At 38.2% G+C, this 20,129-nt stretch overlaps 1 protein-coding gene across 3 annotated transcripts in view; it reads left to right on the plus strand.

Annotated features, from left to right (window-relative positions):
* Nucleotides 1-20,129, plus strand: part of sipa1l3 (signal induced proliferation associated 1 like 3) — a 53,768-nt gene that overhangs the window by 8,782 nt on the left and 24,857 nt on the right. For 2 of the 3 annotated variants that reach the window (XM_023961585.1, XM_011482533.3), the window contains exons 2-4: nucleotides 11,814-11,884; nucleotides 15,342-15,426; nucleotides 17,494-17,620. The gene's annotated coding sequence lies outside the window, so the exon portion shown is untranslated. The remainder of the gene's footprint in view (nucleotides 1-11,813; nucleotides 11,885-15,341; nucleotides 15,427-17,493; nucleotides 17,621-20,129) is intronic. The other variant, XM_023961583.1, reaches the window with a different exon arrangement.

Here is a 20,129-nt window from a genome sequence, read left to right on the forward strand (position 1 = left end):
GGATGGGTCTGTAACTGCAAAGTGCTTTGGACCTTGAAGAAGGTAGAAAAGCGCTATACAAGGATACGCCATTTACCATACGCCAAAAGACAGAACATGACTTCTAAACAAAGCATTGCATGGAGCTGTTTTGTGTTGGGGACTTTCAAAATGTCATTGAGTGTGTCACACATGTTTGTGTACATGTCAGTACAGCGGGTGCATTAGTCTGTATTTGTGATGTTGGGTTTGGTGCATCATGGGGGATTTATATTTAAGAAAATATTTTAATTTGAAGATCATTTGTTTGAATGTTATTGAAGCACCAGCATAAATTCCTTCCTGAAAATAAATCAACTTTATGTTAAAAAGTCAACTGTCAACAAGTGCTTCACAGCATTTCATCGAATTCAGAGAACTACTTACAACCAGGAAGTGCACAAAATGTGTTTGTCCACAGACATTAAGGACTTCTCATCATTGGAAAGGAGGAGACAGATGAGCTGATAACTTAGCGGGAGAAAGATGGTATGAGAAAGGAGGGAGGGAAAGAAATGGAGACAGTAAAAGGGAGGGCTCCTGCAAGATGAAAGCCTCTCATTTCCTTATCCTTACAGTTCATGTCCTTGATTCCACCTTACTGGTGTTCCTCTGCTTTCTCAATGGCAGCTGAGCTATGTTTCAATAAGAAGTTCATCGTCATAAAGCTCTACCTGGAACATATTAACCAAATAAATTAATAAAATTATGGTAAAACCCAACCAAGTAGTATGGATAAGATTATATTTTAGGGCTAGAAGTTTGGAGGTTCAAAAACAGCTGGGAAGTCTGTGAATATGAAGAAGATTGCAGTCCCTAGAGGTGGTATATGTGCAGCCGATCTTCTGGGATAATAAGCTTGATTTGAATTGTGAAAAAATGTTTTATGTATGTGTGTAAACCACAATCTGGCTGTGAGACTAGTAACGCCTCAATTGTATCACTTGTCTCTGATACTAGCTTGACCTACTTTGTTAACAGTCATTAGCTTCGTTTGTCTGTCTCAGACATCCACTCCAGCAACCTCTCCATTACTGGTATTCTCCTAGGCATGAACTCGACTGCTCACAACTCTAAACACAGAAAAACTCAAGACCTCAACCTCTGCAACTTAACCATTTTGAAAATTTCTGTTTGACTAGAACGTTACCAACCTCCCAAAACATTCTGGTTCCATCATCCGGTCTCTTAGTACTACTGTAACTTTTGACAATATATAAAAAGAATCTTGTAAAAAGTTAGTTTTTTTTCAATGTCTTAACAAAACAGAAGGTCTCAAAGATGTTTTTTAAGAAACAGTTAATATAAGAAATTAAAAAGGTTCAAACTTGGGTGACAATAAGCCATTCATTTAGATGAAGCCTAATTTGACGCTTTGTTTTGAAATGTTGCTGTGACCTGAAAGTTGCCCTTGCTTGGAAAGTAAAAGTATGGGTGTTAACTCAATCTATTTTGGGAGTTATTTCTCTGCTCTCTTTACATTTCTATACTTCTTTCCTACATGGTTTGCCATTAGCCATATGTATCACTTCACGCCATCGCTGTCTGTGACTCGAAAACAAATATGCTTCCATGAGCATGTGCAAAGTTCAATTCGTGTGGATATGCATGAGTTAGTTCACATTCAGCCACAGGGCCGCACCCAGAACTCGAGCTCTAAAACTCAGAAAAAACAGGACTACTGGATGGACACAGCATGTTGTGAATGCATTTGCATCAGTGTGATGACTTGGAAATGCACAGAGAACAGTGAGAGCAGTAGCTTCACATGGGTGTCACACATTAAGTGGTGATCCTGTTGTGCAGCCTTTTTGTTGGAGATGCATGTGTGGCGGGGTTGGAGCAGACATGTTTTTCACTTGACTGTTATAACTGGCCAAATTCCACTTTAGAGATGCCGCTGTGGGTCCAGATGTTTGAGATAGCTCTTATGCGCTGAGAACTTAAGTTATGCTGTAACGCCCTTCACCCTCCCCCAAGTCATTGTTGGCTTCAGGTCGCAGTATTGCTGTTTTTTTTTGTTTTTTTTTTAATTATTACAGCTTTTTCAGAAGCAAATGCTGGTCCTATCAGCAGTGAGTATGTAAGTGATCTCTGTATTTCAAACCAAGGCATTAACAAGATTTTAGGCAGATTCTCTGGTCTCTATTTAACTCTGCTTAATACGCAGTCTAAGGACACACAAGTACACGCACAAACACGTACACATACACATAATAGGACTGTGAGCTACAAGGAGCCACACCTTACTCCTGTAATCCTCTTTCCCTAAGGACAAACCCGGCTCAATAATACTCTGTGAATAAACTGTGTTCACCTGTGCTCACCACCTGCCTTTCGTTTGCAGAGGTGTGTGTAGATGTTTGTGTGCAATGAGTGTTTTAGACTCGTTAGTCGACACCGGTTACTAGTTAATGGCACAGCAAATATCACTTTCAGTTAAAGCAGTAAGCCTGCAAAGCAAATGAGTGAAATGGCAAAAATTAAACAGTTATGACTCATTAAACATAGGTACATTTATCTCATCCTTTATTCTAACTGAATGTAAAAAGTCTAAAGACAATGCTCGTGTTTGGGATGCACCAAGCATTTTGACAAATGCTCCTCACGTGGTCGCCCCTGACAGCTACCCCTGCCTTCAGTGGCGTGCATTCACATTCATTCTCCTCCTTTTCTCACAGCTTTAGTTTGTACAGTGCTTTCCGCAGCTCTGCATTTCTGCTCGGTCTCAATAGGCCTACTGTACTGTGTTCGCAAAGTCCTGCAGGCATAATGGTGTCTGGCCTCTGCAGCTTGGAACAGACTCACTGAGCTAAGGTACTACAGTTTCACTAGACTCATGTTACCACGATGTCTGTTAGTGACATTGGGAGAAAAGTTAGGGTGAATGCATTTGTGTGTCCCTTCACAGAAGGGATAGAGTGGGGATTTTTCATCTTTTTGTTTTGGTATCTACTTTATCAAAAATGCTGTTTGTTTAATCCAAACACTTTAGAGGATGTAATCAAAAATGTAAATGCAAAAACATACACTGAATGTGTAAAAGTCAGAGTAGTGTTTAAAGAAAAATGGAAATAAAAACTAAACTTTTCTGGCTTGTTTCTTGTCCATTGTTTTTCCCCCGGCAAGTCAATTTATTGTAATTTATTAGTAAGCTCCCTTTTGTTGACATCCTATAGTAATTCAGTTAGACTTGTTAGAGCTCCTTTTGGCTGGGGTTTGCAAACAAGGGGTGTGAGAGGGTGGAGTGGGGGGCCTGGAGTGATTATGAGACTTGTGGTGTGCTTTAACCCACTTAGCACACCATCTCAGTGTCTCCTGCCAAAACGGTCAGCTTAGTCTTTTAAATCCTCTTCCCAGAGAGCGCTGATAGTTTGCTTACAGCTGTTCTTCGTCTTGAAGTCTACAAATGATTTCTGTGAGTTTTCGTTCTACTTTTTATTATTGTCATTTTTGTTCAAATCTTGTGTGTTAAAAAGTGGACTTTCCAAGATTAGACATAATTCCTGAACACACTAGTGAAGCTGCCCTGTTGGGGTTTAAACAGAGCCAAAAGCCAGACATGTTTGTTTGCCCCCTCTGGACTGGTTTTTTTTTACCAGCCTGGCCTCTGCCCCGGGCGTCTAACTGCAGACTCGCTTGAGCTTTAGCTAGTTCATCTTCTCCCAGCTTCCTGGCAGCATCACATGCCTAGTTACCCCCACATCGTGTAAAGCCTCCTTTCTTAATAAAACTGGCTCATAAGACCACGTTCCTCAAATTCTTCTGTTTTGTTTTTTTTTTCTTTTCACATGCCTTTTACTTAACAATGTAGACCACAGCATCACTGAAGCCTTTTTTTCAGTGAGTCAGAATTTTTCTGTTTTATTTTTTCCACTACAGTCCATTCACAGCATAGCAGATGTCTACTCATGATTAAAGTTTCCTCTTTTTATGCACGTGGAAGTTCAAAGAACGGTAGTTGGAAAGGGTGGGGGGGGGGGATGCACATGGGCAATAACACCTCAAGGAAGAATTCAGTGGTGGGGGGCATGATGTTCAAAAAGCTGCGCCGCCATTGTAGGTTTATGTCTGTTACCATCCCCAACCCCTCCTTCCACTTCCTCTAATCTTCCTTTCAGGACAGAGGAGTCATGGGGAGAATTGGGGTCAACCATGCTTCCACATTTACCAGTAAATCCTTCATCTCTGTAGTATTCACTGTGCCCTCCCTGAATTTGTCATCTCTCTATCTGACCTTCTCCCTCAGATAACGTGGTAGTGTTTCCTGTCTGAGGTTTTTTTTTTTGCTGGGACCTCTTGTCTGTTAAGAGAAGCAGACAGAGAGTTTTAATCAACAAAGGCTGATTCAAGCACCGAAAAAGGGAGAGTTGTCTTTGAGAATCTGTGAAAGAAGCCAATTTAGGGGTGACAAAACTGGGTTTTGGTACAGCTTTACAATACCTGGAATAAGGTAATTTATCATCCTAACGTGAACCGTTGAGACTAAGTTGATCAAAAATAGACTACTTTGTTTTGTTACTTCACATTTAGACTAGGTTTAAGCCCAACCACGACTAAAATCCTCTTAAAAATACTGAAAGGGGAAGGGTTGACAATCCTAGTAGTTCATTAAGAAACAGAGGAGTCTGGAAAATCAGGAAGGTGGGTTTCCATCCTGTAAAAGATCCTTGTTAAATGACGACAGCATTACCAGTTACCAGTTGAGGTTTGTGTCGCTGCACAGTACAGTTACATTTGGTTAGATGTGCACCCGAGATGCAGTGGATCAAATATAACATTGCAAAAGAGGATTTTCATTGCAACTATATTATCCACCTCACACTGGTAGGATTACCTGTTTGAATGTAGAGAAGACTTTTGGAAAAAAAGCACAATTGTAAAGTAAAATGATCAGGACTGGCAGTTTGGTTGGTTAAACAGATTTGTTGAATCAATCTAATACGTCAACGGTGTCAGTCTGTGTTGTTTTGACTAATAACCATATTGTTGTGGCACAGATGGTTCCTTCCTTTCAGAAAAACACTTCCTCTGAAGGACAGATTAGAGAAAATCCTATGCAGCATTCTTAGCCATTGTCAGTTTTATCAAGCAAGTTCCAAAAACTATGGAAAAAGTTCCTGCTCATTTGAAACAATAAAAGTTAGCAAGTGGACGGCAAAAATGCTCATTATTTTTTACTCAAAACAGCCACAGAGAGAGAAAAACAAGTTTTCTCATATATTAATTTAAACAATACTACAAAACATTTTATTATTGCTGTTGAGGTCTGTGTTTATACAGAAGCTTTAAAGACCTACTCTGATGAAAATCGTATTTTTAACATGTTCTCGTAGCATTTTTCTCACTCGGCTCGTCATATATAAAGAAAATTAAGCTCGAGATTGTTTTTTGAGTATTTCCTTGTTCAAATCAATGTTAAACAGGACCAGATGCAAAAATGTCGTTGGAAATAGCTTGTGAGGGTGAAATACAAGTTACTACAGCAAACCTCAAGCCTTCTGCTCCGCTCCAATTATGATGCATCCACTTGCAGACAAATAGATACATGAACAGATATATTTTCCCCGTCTGAGCTGGAATCCGACTCAAAACTGTCCGGATGGATAGCTCCAATAGCGGTTGCCATTTTTGTTGCACCGGAATTGTTGGGTTGATGTTGCGAGGGGCTATAAGCTAGAGGGAGAGTGTGTAGAGAAAGGGATGATGGGAAATAGGGGTATGTTTACTCTGCAGAGCGGCAGAGGTGAATTTCTAATGAACTTCTGCCGCTCTGCAGAGACTCCATCCATCCATCTTCCTCCGCTTATCCGGGACCGGGTCGCGGGGCAGCAGTCTAAGCAATGATGCCCAGACTTCCCTCATCCCAGCCACTTCCTCCAGCTCCTCTGGGGGGACCCCTGTTTCCAGGCCAGGCGACAGACATAGTCTCTCCAGCGTGTCCTGGGTCTTCCCCGGGGCCTCCGCCCAGTGGGACATGCCCGGTAAACACCTCTCCAGGGTTGCGTCCGGGAGGCATCCGGACAAGATGCCCGAGCCACCTCAACTGGCTCCTTTGGATGTGGAGGAGAAGCGGTTCTACTCCGAGCTCTCCGCGGGTGACTGAGCTTCTCACCCTATCTCTAAGGGAGTGCCCAGCTACCCTACGGCGGAAGCTCAATTTAGCCGCTTGTATTTGGGACCCAGTTCTTTGGGTCATGACCCATAGCTCATGACCATAGGTGAGTGTTGGAACAAAGATCGACAGATAAATTGAGAGCTTTGCTTTTTGGCTCAGCTCTCTCTTCACCACAACGGATCGATACAGCGACCGCATAACTATGGATGCCCCTCCGATCCGCCTGTCAATTGCACGCTCCGGTCTTCCCTTACTCATGAACAAGACCCCAAGGTATTTAAACTCCTCCACCTGGGGCAGGGACACTCCACCCACCGAGAGATGGCAAACTACCTTGCTCCAGAGACTGTGACCCAGAAAGTGACACAAATGGGCTAAAAACGGCATAATCATAATTAAAAGGCCACTGGGAACACTTTTAAAATGGATCAAACAATCATCAGAGTGGGACTTTAAGGAAAAGCCACAGTTCTGAGTTGTAAGTTACAACAGTGTCTTAGATGCTAAAAATACCAACATATGTATCGATGTGTTGGTTGCATTAGCTTAACATTTGCCTTTTGTGCTGCTGCTCTTCTGACACACTGTCAGAAAACAGCTTGGACAGAGGCCACCCAGTGTGAACTGGACGCTCTGTCACATTTGTCATCTTTCTCTTTTTCTTCCTCTCTCCTCCCCAGCCATCTGGCAGGAACACTGATAAAGGAAGCGGAGCACATAGGTGGGGGAAAGCGAGCAGAATTGCACACTGCTCCTGATTATTTGTATACAGAAAAATATGAAACACAATTAAAAGTTGTAATGTTTTTGTGTAAAAAAAAAAAAATCCAACAAAAATAGCATTTGTTTCGTTGATCAAAACAACACATAGCTGTGGAAGGAGCTGCTGCACTTGCAGTGGTGTATCATGCCCACCTCATCCACACTGGGTTCACTATCAAAGTTTGCAGGAAGCTGCGGCCTGCTATGACGGGAATCATTGGGTTCCTGCTAATAAGAAATATTTTGAATAAGTAGGATGGGAATGACTTTTGTAATTACTAAATCAAAATACACCTAATACAATATCAGCTTTGCAATGTGGAAAACTGTGTTAAATGTACCAAAACATGCTCTGTCGTTTCTATTTCTGCTTGGTCCTAAGGTGATTTTAAATGTGAACTGTAGTGTCATGTTTGCAAAAGCTGTGTAGACGTGCAGTGACTGACACTAAACTTGTTAGCCTGGTTTACCAAGACTCATCTTTGTGTTGTTTATGCTTCTGTATGAAGCTGTATTTCCTGTTTTGCCAGAGCTTTTAGCAGCTTTGCTTTGAAGGCTTTTTGCTCCCTGTTGAATCGTAATTAAATTCCTTAAATAACATGATAGACAATCAAGTTGGAACATGGAAATAAAAGGGTGATTTTTCTTTGAATGGTAAATTCTGTGAAATAGAATTTCTTTAATGTTCTGAGGCTTAAAATCTTCAAAGAGTAAATGCACAGATAGGTGAGCTGGTGAACAAAATTGACCCACAATGCTTTGGGACTGTACAAGTCAAGCAAAGTTGATCTCATTGATCTCAAAATAAATATATATTTTTTACAGAAGGACATTGTTATTCATTTATTGCCATTTTTACCACTATACGTTTTATTTCTGTGAAAAAGATCAATTTTGTTCTATTGCCTTCTTTTTTTGCCATTTTTTAAATGCTAGATCATTCTGCAATCTCCCCTTTTGTATATGGTTAACTTACCTTTCCAGCCAGGTGGTCTTATTGAAGCAGTGGGTACATTGTGTGTCAAATATCTACTTTGATCACATCATTTGGTTTTAGCATTATGCAAAATCTGAAGGCAGAAGCCTTTTTATTGTATTTGTAGATGGAGAAATAATTGACACATTTTTCATTTTATGTTACTACCGTGTATAATGCTGTATTTTAGCTACATTTTCTGCAGCAAACTAGTCTTAAATGATTGAAATTACAGGAAATAATTATTAGACTTAATGGAGAAATATCTCAAGACAATTTTAGGATTCGACCCCGTTCTAACATTGTAAATCTAGAACAAGAATGGAGATGGGATAGAGCTCTCTTGATCCCTGTTCTAATTGGTGAAAAAAGGGTATTTTGCTTTGAAAGTATTTCAATGAGACCAACGCTTTTGTAACATCTGGTATTGATGGAAGGTGAACAGGTTAGCATGTGCTGGCAACATGGCATAAACAGAGTCAAATACACATAAACGTTTACCGCCATTAATTAGAAGCAAGATTATGCAAGAGTGAGAACCCCAAGCAAACATCAGAATTATCAATGTCTGCTATCAAGGTCATTACAGCATTAAGAATGGCTTTTCTTTATTCTTTAGATTGTCATTGTGATTAGAACATGTAAAAAAAATAACTGAATAAAATGTTACAGCATGAAAATAAAAAAAGGCTTTATACTTAGATGTTACTTGAAAAATAACCATCAACCGGGGACATTGCATCAAAACAAACAGTTTGCTCACAGTGTAGTGACTTCACTAAAAGAAACGCATTTGAATTATGACTCATATAGAGGATTGATCTCTCAAACTTAAAAGAGACATTGTATTTTTTACAAAAGCTTGCGGGCATTTTGTTACTGTTTTTAGAAGAATTACAGTCTGCAATCCCTGCAGACAAACTGTTAACTCTCTATGAAAGTTTTTAAATGGTAAATGTGTGTTTGCTAGACACCCATACACAATGCAGAGAATAGAATAAAAGCCTTTTGAACTCAATCAGGGAGTCTCATAACTTTAAGACCCAAAGAATAAAACTGTTTATTACCATGTCATTAGATTCCAGTTTGTTCATTCACTGTCTGTACACTAAACAGATCATGTACAACAAATGTGAAAGAATTCCGACTCACGTGTGTATACTGGAAGCCAAAAGACTAATACCACATATCTGGAAAAAGACAATGAGACTACAGAGTAAAAATGGGCTGAAATGTCAGATCCTTGTGATCTCTCCTCTGGAATGAGGGACTTATTTGATATAAATAGGATCTATTTTTTCAAAGATGCTGGGAAATGTCATCATGTTCATGAAAGATCCATGTGGACCCATCTGAGGACACTTTGAATATTGCGTATTTCAAATGTGACTCTGGGCCAGGCTTTGATGATAGTTCTTCTTTTTTTTTCCTGGCACCATTCCATTTGGACTTTTTCTCCGACTTTTTAAAGAACTCTTGACCATAATATGCTCCTTTTCATTTGCGACCATTTGCCCTTTTCTAGTTAGTGTTATCATAAAGCTGTGTGTATCTTTTGTTCCTTCTTTAGTGTGTAAAGTGTAAGCATTTCTGTCAACATCCATTGATTTTAAATAGTATACAAGTACATTCTCACCTCACCTAAGAACATGTGTAATCCTTTAGTATAAAAAAATGCAAATAATTTTAATATTTTGTAAACAAAAGCGAAAGAAAAAACATTATAGATTTAAAAGAGTTTGCTACCTGCACCCCCCCCCCCTCCCCCAATGTTTTTATCATGTTAATTAAATCAATTTTTGTTCAAAGTTTCTAAGTGTGATTGGTGAGGACGCAACAGGGGTGGGTGTTTTTGGTAACAAACACTTTTTTGCATTGTATTTAAAAACAGAGTTAGTAGAAAGCAACTGTTTGTCTCTGATGCAAAACTATTCATAGATGCACTGTTTCCCTTTGACCAGGTCTCTCGATTCTCAATGCAACTCTCACTGTTCCTGAGGAAGTAGACTGTAGCTCATATATTTTAAATATCAAGTCACTATCTGCATTTTGAAAACTGATAGAAGTCAGTCAGCCTGCAATCATTTAAAAAAGTTAAATCCTTTCTTAATAAATTAGCCAGTAATAATTGCATTTTCTGTTGCATTTTATCCCATCACTGGGCTTTATTTATTAGTGGAATAGCAGACCATGTTTTAAATCATGAATTAATTAGAAAGTCAGTTGCCTTTTTTTTTTAAAACAAGCAATCTAACTTTTTTGCTCTTAAGAATTTTTAGTGAGCTTAAAAAAAGAAAAAAAAAGGAACCTTTGCAACAGTATTTACATTCTCTCCTAATGGAATAAGGAAAAGGAAAAGATCTGACGAAGCAATTCCACTTTTGTCTTCAGTTAAACCGTTTTCCTTGTTCCCAGATTAAATGACCCCTTCTGTATTACACCCTCAACTGGGCGAGTTCTTCCCACACTTTGTCTCGGCTTCACCATTCACTGTGTACAAATCTAGTTACACTGCAGACTGTTTCGAGAGTCCCAGAGGAGTTCATCATTTCACGAGCATCAGAAGATCTGGCTGGCACCATTATCTCTATCTGGCCACTATCGTTCAGCCCTGCTGCATTCTATCTCCACCAGTGGAGCTTATAGGAATACCAACACTGGGTGGAGGCAATTGGAGCTTGAGCTTTGAAAACACAATATTTGACGGAACACAACTCATTTCTGCATCCGTTAGCAGAGAGATTTTCCTGGTTATGAATAAACTCTGAGAGTGTGCGATTCTTCAATTCTGGGAAAGCGGCCAAAGTGACAAATGATCTGCAGTAATCGGACTTGTCTCTGAGAGTGTGCTTTCCTTTGGGAGCCTGTAAGGTCTTTGTCAGATCGCTGCTGCTTTTTTTTTCCTTTTTTTTTTTTCAATGCCACTATTCAGGGGCAAAGAATCAAACATCGAGGGGACTAAGAATAAGAAATGAGGAGGGAAAGACGAGGTGGATATGTCAGAAACCTCTTTGTCTGACGAGACTGTAAACTCTCGCATACAAGCACACACCCCTTGACCCCAGGCTCCTTTACTTTTGTCAGCACGCCTTTTCTGAAAGGAGGCTACTACTGTCACATCTCGTTAATGTTAAGAGTGAAACGGAAGAGAATGTCAGTAAGCATGCTTCTAAATATTCGAGGGAGGGTTTTATTTAACCACAGGGGAACTGGACAAAATCATAATCCATTGATTCAATAAAGCGAGTTTGTTCCAAGAAATATCAACTTGCCGTGTTGTTAATGAAAATAACTAATATTTGCTACCACTTGTGTCTTTCTGTTAAAGTATAAACGTGTTGCCAGATACTCTAAGCTTGCAATTCCTTCTTTGGCTCATTGCTGTTCGTGCACTCTTTAAATAATCTGTTTTGGATTTTATTTTTTTAAGTAAAGCTTATTCCTTGTTTGAAATTTGCTAATCCAGTCCCTGGAATGGAAAAAGTAATCACAACATCTATTGCCCGGCCAAACATTTGGATAGTCACTTGTTGAATAAGGACTTAGATCCGTTTATACGGAGCAAACCTCATGGATGACATGAGTGCTTAATAGTGAAACTTTTAGGAAGGAGTTTGAGGACTAACTGTTCACCCTGATTCTCTGTTGATATCTTTCTTGTTAATAAAGGATCATAGCGTGACTTTTTAAGCAGTGCACACTCAAAAGTCATGTCTTTTGTGCAGTAGCTTAAAATCAACTGCAATTGAGCCTTTTTTTTTTTACAGTATTTGCTTCAAGATATAGTGCCAAATGAAATCTTTTGAAAAACTTCAGAGCAGATGTCTGCCTCTTTCCCCATGTGTCCGTCCCACCTTCTTCCTGCTGAGGACCTTATTTTCTTAAAGCCTCATCATCATTTATACTCATTAGCTTGTCACTGCTCTGGTTTGGTTACAGGAAGGACCTTGAAATTACCAGCAGTCCTTCAGACACAAAGATGAACCCACTTCTCAAAAGCATCATCCTCGGTAAGAGTTTGTCCATTGAGGATTTAAGAACATTTTAAGTTGAAAGCAGAATATATGTATGTTGTGATTCAATGAAATGCACTGAAGTTTTTTTTTAAACATATGTTGTTCTTTTTTTTTGCAATAACAAACTATATTAAAAATGCTGAAAAAGAAAACAAACTTGAAAAGAATATTCTCTTTAATTTTATTTAAAGTAATATTTTAGACGGCTTTCAAATTTCATACAGCTTTTTGCTTGTGTAGTGTAAAATCAAGCTTACTCAAACTGTTCCCTGTTTATTTTCGAGAGGAACTTGAATGGATTGAGGCACTGACAGCCTGTGTGGTTACAAAAATGCAACTCTGTTTCAACCAGGGCCTATTGGCTGTGAGGCCAGTGTACTAACCACTGCTCCACCATGCAGCCTGTCAATTCTTATAGAAGATAAATAAAAGTCAACTTCTCCGGGTGGAACAATTAGTCTACAAACTAAAATGTTCTCATGCTATTCAACAAGCTGAAACATTATCTGGGCATTAAAAATAATATTTGCATAATGATGATTCATTTTTTGGTTAGTAATGAGTAAAGCAATATAAACTCTGTAAAAGTTTATTTTATCAACTGCACATTAATATATTGAGCACAGCAAAAGTACCACCATGTTATTAAGAACTTGTAGAAAGTACTGTATATAATTCTTGTTCAAAAGGTCTTTGGGTGCAGAGTTTGTAGTTGTTTTATTGACAAGATTCCAAATCTTAACTTAAAGCTGCCATAGAAAAAGTTACCAACACATTTTTAAATAAAAAGTGTTAGTTTGAGGTCAAATTACTTTGAAGAAAGCAAAAACTCTACCGTTATGGATTTGTTACAGAAACAAGTCCAGTGACATGCTGAAATTTTCCTGCGTGGTGTCATTTTATCCCCCCCAGCTTTCTCTCGTCTTTGAATATTTTAAAGACTGTTCAGGCGTAACTTGATGCTTCCAGATCTGTTGGCTTGCAGTTAAAGTTCGCAGTGATTAAACCATCGAGGGGGGCTTCACGTCTTAGGAAAGACATAAAAGTAGGATTTGGGGTTTAACTAAAGAGCATTTGTAGAACAGAACCAGTATTCTTTTGTGCTGTCTGGGAGCTATGTTGCAGTAGAGCTGCTATGAAAGTGCATATGAGGTCACCATGTGGTTGTTACGCAGTTTGGATCGCTGCATTTTGTATTAGTTTCTGCTACACTCTGAGGTTGTGTGTCCTGATTGCCTGTGGCCCTCCGCCTACATCATACATCTTTTTGCTGGTGCACCTTTGCGTTCCTATGGTAACCATCACCATTATAGTGATCAAACAGCTACAACAGCATTTTCAAGTGCTCCTGCTAAAAGGACCTCTGTGAATTGAATTTTACTTTATTGCTTTATGTGGTCTTCAGTTAAAACAGTTTGCAAGACAGTGTCAGGTACTAATATTAAAAAAATTAGTTATATTGCACTAGATTTTAAAATGTACCAGTTAATATTTTAATAGAAAATACATGTATGTTTAATATAAACTAGATATAAAATATAAACACAACATTTCTAAACCTTAGAGTGAATGATGTAAACCAGGATCTTTTGATTCATTGCCTGTTTTTTTTGTTTTTGTTTTTTTAGAAATAAGAGGAAACTGTTGAAATCACAGGAATGCCATGAAAAATTCCAGAGGAACTAATTGACTCTTTAGTCACAACTGCTCCTGCCTTCAGGAACAGAACTCTTATTGTCTTTTTCTACTCTCTAGTGCTCTACAGTGTTGACCGCAACTTCTTCCCCTAACTTACGTCCATTCTATAACCTCATAGTTCCACTCAGGTCTCTCTCATTCACACACATATGTATTTTATTGTCATTTATCCCCTGTCCAAATTTAATTTCGATCTTTCCCTACAAATGTCAGTGTCATTGGCAAACATCAAAGTTCAAAGAGATTACTCTTAGTTCTTCTGTCCGTCCATCACCAAAGCAAACTTGAATGGGATCAGAGCCTTGGTACAGTCTTACCTCCACCTTGAACTCTTGTTTTTTTTAACATACAACTCAACTTATCTCAGTCTCACAGCATCTATACATGTCTCATAACTTTTTTCCTTCTATACACACTTCCACAAAGATTCAATACTGCTCCATCTGACCATCTCTGTACTTTTATATTGGCATTCGTAAAGCTGCTATTGCATCTATTGTATTCAGTTTAAGACTTGTATCCTTCTTTCATAGTTCACCTATGACCAGATTCTACTTTTCTTTCATCGGTTTTATTTCTCTATATTAGTTTCCTCTTCTGTGATTTTTAGAATGCTGTTTCAGCAGACTTGTCCACTCCTCAGACATATTTCCTTTCTCTAAGATCTTATTGAATGACACTGGCGTAAACTGTGTCCCCTTTCCTTAACACTTCCTTATCTACAGAGTTTTTCCAGTCTCTATCTTCTATAATGTTTTCTTCACCTTCCTTTTTTTTTCTTCCTGCTCCACAACAGTTTGTTTACTTTCTAATGTGTTGCAAAATAATTTTCTATCTGTAGAGGTCCATACACTCTTTCTGAGTAATGGAAACTAAACTGCAAAGGATTTGAGGTGGAAACAAGACTTCTCTGACTTTCTGACAACAGTTTTAATGTTGCAATTTGTTTTGAAGATGTACAAAACCAGTTAGATGGAAGACATTTGGAAAGTCTCTCGTAAATGGTGTTTGCAGTTTGTCACCAACTGTCTGAGCCTATAGTGAGACATCCCATAGTTTTTATTATCCTCTTTGTAAGCGATAGGTGAAGCCTGATTGATTAGTATTGATTTAAATAGTAGACTTAGTAAATGGGCTGTGTTGACGGCGTCAAGCCCTCGTTTCCATTGCTTTCCCTCCTTTGTATTTCCTTTTTTCCTGCTAATCAGACCAGAACAAATGTATTTTGTTCCAGAACATGACAGGAAAGGACAACCTTCACCACTAATGAAGCCACCTTTGTGATGGTGTTAAAATATGGTCAATGTTTGACTTCCAAAAACCTACCATGAGTTGGTAATTGTTTTTCCTCCGTGCGCTGGGCACAGTATGAATGTAGACATGTTTACTGTGGAGATGCAGAGCAGATGATTGCCTCGGGACTCATCACAAACATTAGGCGTGCCTGTGTTATTGGTCTTTAGAATCATACAGAAAGGATAACAGCTGCTCTATGAAGACAGACAGATACCTTGATTATAATTACACATTACGTGAAATAAAGAGGCTTATCAACATTACCATATGGCTATTTAATTATTAAAAAATTACATTTATATTTTTAAAGTATGCCCACCTGTTATGCATAATTAATAACCTTTTAGTTAAGTCTTTTTATGTTGTTGGGTTTGTTTGTTTGTTTGTTTATATGCATGGAAGCTTGCGTGAAAACCACTGTGGCCAGTTTCACTTAAAAATGTATTTTGTCTTTCAGATTGAATTATCGATTCCTCTCTACCTGCACACCCACACCAAACCTCACCCCATCTGCTTCATCTGACTAGCCTTCTGCAGAAAAGGTAAAGTATAAGAGCTGATGCATTTGAGTTGATCTAGATTGAAAGATTTCTCTTTGAGCTGGACCTTAAAAAAATCCCCTAGCACACTAAAATGCATCTTCTGATTATTCAGATTAAGAAACATCACAGCTAGAGTTTCTATTTCATTTTGGTTGTTACCATAGTTTTTTGATTTTTATATACAGTTTGAAAAACTCTTTTTGTTGTTTTAAAAACATTCTGAGCCATATTTGAGTCATCTGTTTCTGCTATCTTACTGATCCTCACCAAAAGGTTCTTCGTTTTATGTTCTCCATCTTATTTTGCATGTTATTGGTCAATTGTAGATGCCTGTAATCTTGCAGCATAATCTTCTTTTTCAGTTTAGTTTCCAGTATTTTCCTTTCACTTCTGTTGTTTGTGTAGCATCTTTACAAGCAAGCTTATATTATGTGACTCATGGATAGTAAAGTCCAGTGTCAACAACTTTTTACTGTCCATATTTTTTAATTTGAGGATATGAATATGTTGCCGTTTCTCCTGTGGAATTTCCTTTCTTGTCACATCCAGTCTTTCTCTAGCAGGAGGAGCTTCTTATTTATCACTATTCTTGTAACATGACGTCTGATTCTGTGTCTGAGCTCGAGAGCCACATAGGTCGCAGTCTTCTCACCCCGTTCTGCAGTCTTCCTCCTCATGAGCTGTGCTTGTGTCGTAGTGCTGCAGCTTGACAGACAGGCCGGCTGAAGTGACACTTGCATCGGCAAGATTGAACGAAATGCTGGAGAGAGAAATCTTATGAGACATGCTTTCAAATAACCCAGGGGTGTCAAACTCATTTTCACTGAGGGCCACATCAGGATAGCGGCTGTCCTCAAAGGGCCAAATGTAACTTATACATGTAACCAAATAACGAAAAATAAACTTAACTACTCCTTAATGTTAAATAACTCATTATTTAGTTATTATGAAGTGACAATTCCAGTTGGATGGAAAACATGTTTGCTTGTTACTTTAGCATAAATCCTTTTACATTTGATTCTGTCAGGTTAGGTTACAAGGACAGTGTTAAAGTCCTAATGTATAGTTGACCAATCCCATATTTCAAGTCGGATTCCCCCTAGTTATGAATAAATATACACCAATTTTTATTTTTACTTTAAGAGATTAAAAACTGGTAGGCTCTCGCGGGCCATAGAAAACTACATGGAGGGCCACATTTGGCCCCCGGGCCTTGACTTTGACACATGTGAAATAACCCGAGAAGACTTCCAAGACTGATTTAGACCAAAGTCACAGACTTGAGCTGTAAAAGCAAATGTTCTTGTGCTCAAGTCTCGGGCCTCATCTTCACTACAATGCTGTATGTCAATCGTTGAATTAGCAGACATTTTCTACCTTGTGTTCATTTCTCTCTTAAAAACGTCACAGTCATGATAGTGACCTTACTGATCAGTATTTCTCCCTGTCTGTCATGAAAAGCAACAAAACCTGCATCATGAATTTAATGTGCTGATGAGTGAAGACTCAAGTACAAAACTTTGATGTTAGATCTCAGGTTGTTAAAGTGGATGACAAGTATTCAGGTCTGACAAATAAGCAAAGTCATATTTGCCTTAAATGCCAGCTAAGACAAAGAAAACCAAGACAAACATGGATCCAGTCATCTACAAGTGGATGCATAGGAATGGAGAGTAGCTTGTGCCACGCTGATTGTAGTGTCTATGTCAAAACAGCATTTTGCTCCTGATTCTCAACAATTGAATAAAGAATTAATTAGAAATGCAATTTTGAACTTAATTTGCTTTATATTTGCCCTCCATCATCAAAAAATGTCACAAGGACATGTTAAAAACACGAAGATCGCAACTTTCATCAGAGTGGGTTTTTTAAGTATTTGATAGAAGCAGTTGCTCCCTTAATTTACCAAAGTTATGCCACATTTTTAGTCAGGAACCCTGGAGCCACTGGCAGATAAACATTAAGTCTGTTCAGTTTTGATCCTTGTTGAGTTGTTTCTTAGGTATTTTGGGCGTGCATTTACAGAAAACTGAAATCAGACTTTTTCTTTTTTTTTTATCTTGACAGGATCTCAGTGCTGATGGGTATGGAGAGATTTATCAGAAGGAATTCCCATTGCAAAAGAAGTAACGTGTCGTGAAAGAGAAGCACTGTTACCTAACAGACCACTGATCTGTCGACAGAATATATACAGGTCAGTAAAGATTACTTCATTTTTCCTTTTCATTTCACCAGAGAGAACAGTGAAACTGAAAAGCATCTCCAGAGCAAAAAGTAAACAAGATAAGCGAGATAAAGATCCGAGGAAGTGGATAGATTGTAGACATTAAAGGGATTAGATAAATACATTATCTCTAGCCAACAGCTTTATAGTCTTAGAAAAAAGTAAAATTAAACAAAACTTTATCAACTGACTAAATGGCTATAAATTCAAATGTCATGTTATTTCACTTGCTTCCATTCTTTTTATAGTATAGCGATATCATTTGTGTCATTCTAATTGGTCTTTTCTAACCAATTCTATTGGAATTTCTTTTGCAGCTATGTTCAGTTGTTGTTTTTGCCATTTTCCCCTTTTTATCATAGTTTTTCTGAGGAATTTTTGGACATTGTGGATTCAAATTCACATTTAGACCGTCTATTTTTATGCTTTGGGCTTGTTTTAAGAGATTGTAAATGCCAAAGAGTGAAAAAAAAGTGACTGGCTTGAGAGCACATGGTAGACAAACTCACACAGACACAATCCAATATGACTTTGTTGAACAACTAAAAATCATAAAGTTGACTACATCTTCATGAACTTCACAAATCATTTTTTTTTCTCCACACATATGTCCAAACCCAATTAATGTTTCTTTTGATAAAAGCACTCAGGGCTGCTGACATAAAATACCCAGAATTGTTCATAAATTAAAAAAAACAACAAGAGAAATGTTTGTCAAAAACACTGAGAATATGTTTCTGGCCCACCTAGTTTCCTTTATATAGTTAGCACTTCCTTTTAAGTTAGTGTTTTTGGTAGATTAAAAGCATCTGACCTTTAATTTGAAGAGGCCTTTGTCTCCATACACCCTGACTGTTGATGTAAAACACATACACGTCTGACTTGCAACATTTCTGTTGTACAAAGTTTGCTTTACTACACTCCCTACTGATCTAAGCTCTGTTTGCCTCGCTGTGACACACCAATGAGTGCAGCAGTCGCACTTTCCTCCACAGCCATTACACTTATTCCTCTGGAGCACTTTTCTACTCACTCATTGCTAACATCTAACCAGTGTAATTACCAGCTTTGGTGTATGTTTGCAGTAAATGTCCCAATCCCGCAGGCTAAATTTGAGCAGGAGTGCAGAAGGAGGAATCGGGGTGTAGAATAGGAATGGGAAAAATATGCATGGTAATATGGGTGTGAATAATTTATCCTCTGAAACCTGTGACAAACCTGCTGTGTCGGCCTTGTTCCCTCTGCACAGTTCACGTTCCAAAACCCTTTCTCAATTCTAAAGGAGAAATCAAATGGTTGCAATATGCTTTGTTGGTCATTAAAAAGTCATGAGTACCTGTAGAGACGCATCGTGAGTTGCAATTGCTGCAGATAACAATAATCTCCAGTTTGTAAGTGTTGCAACAAAATTTGATATTTATTTAACTGATGTTTCATCAGTATTGTATTCAGAGGGCTCAAACAATATGGAATATTCTTTTTTTCTGTACATTATGCAATGTTTTTCCTTGTAAATTTACTTCCAGCAGTTCTGGAGTGATTTGCATCACAGAGCCAGCCTTTTTAACAGCCTGTTCTGTGAGTTGTTACTCCACCACTGATACACCCAACAGCTTTCGAGTCATTAGAGTTTTTTGGCAGATTAGATGCTTGTGTTGGACTGAAAATCAGAGGTAGTCGGAATGTAGGCACACAAAAATTACGATTTAACATTTTTTTTCTATGTCTGTGCATACATTTTTGTTGTAAATCAAACTTTTCACATGTTACTTCTAGCACTAGTTGTTGTCATGCAATAACAGGTTTGGTTAAAAGTTAATAGCATTGCTTCTTGTTGAGCCATCTAAAACCAACAGCACTCTCCATTGGCTTCAGCGCATAATGAAGCCTTTCTTTGGCTCCTGCAGCTGGGGCGGATAATCTGGGATTGGCTCCCATAGTGGATCACAGAAAAGTGTTCTGAATGGAGTACAGACTTTCTCAGAGAACATGATCAGAGCTGGAGTCTTCGGTCCGGAAATGCCTGTGCTTTAGTAAAAACAAAGACATGATACATTTGCATAGCCATTAGGCTAGAACTCTATCACAGAGTTCTACCAAAGCTGAATCCAGCAAGGTTTCCCCGCGGCATCATGCATGTTGAAATGCACACCAATCTTCAAAACTGCCCTGATTAAGAGAAAATTCATAATAATGCAATAAACATTTGAAATAAAAAACAAAATCAACAACAACCAAAAAAAAGATTTTATCGCTTCTATATGAGCACCTTTAAAGTTAAATTTCTAATATATGAAATCTAAATGGCACATTTTAAACCTTATAGAATCTGAATTGGAATTAAGTAAATATGAAGCAAAAGTCCTACAATTTCTAGATTTAGGCTTTTAAATTGTGTTTGACCCCTTTAAAATATCAGCCTCTACTATTATGAAAGCCACTTAAATATACTTATGAGAAAATGAAAAAAAATTATAAT

Source organism: Oryzias latipes, chromosome 13 (assembly GCF_002234675.1).
Source record: "Oryzias latipes chromosome 13, ASM223467v1".
In the NCBI taxonomy this organism is placed as follows: Eukaryota; Metazoa; Chordata; class Actinopteri; order Beloniformes; family Adrianichthyidae; genus Oryzias; species Oryzias latipes.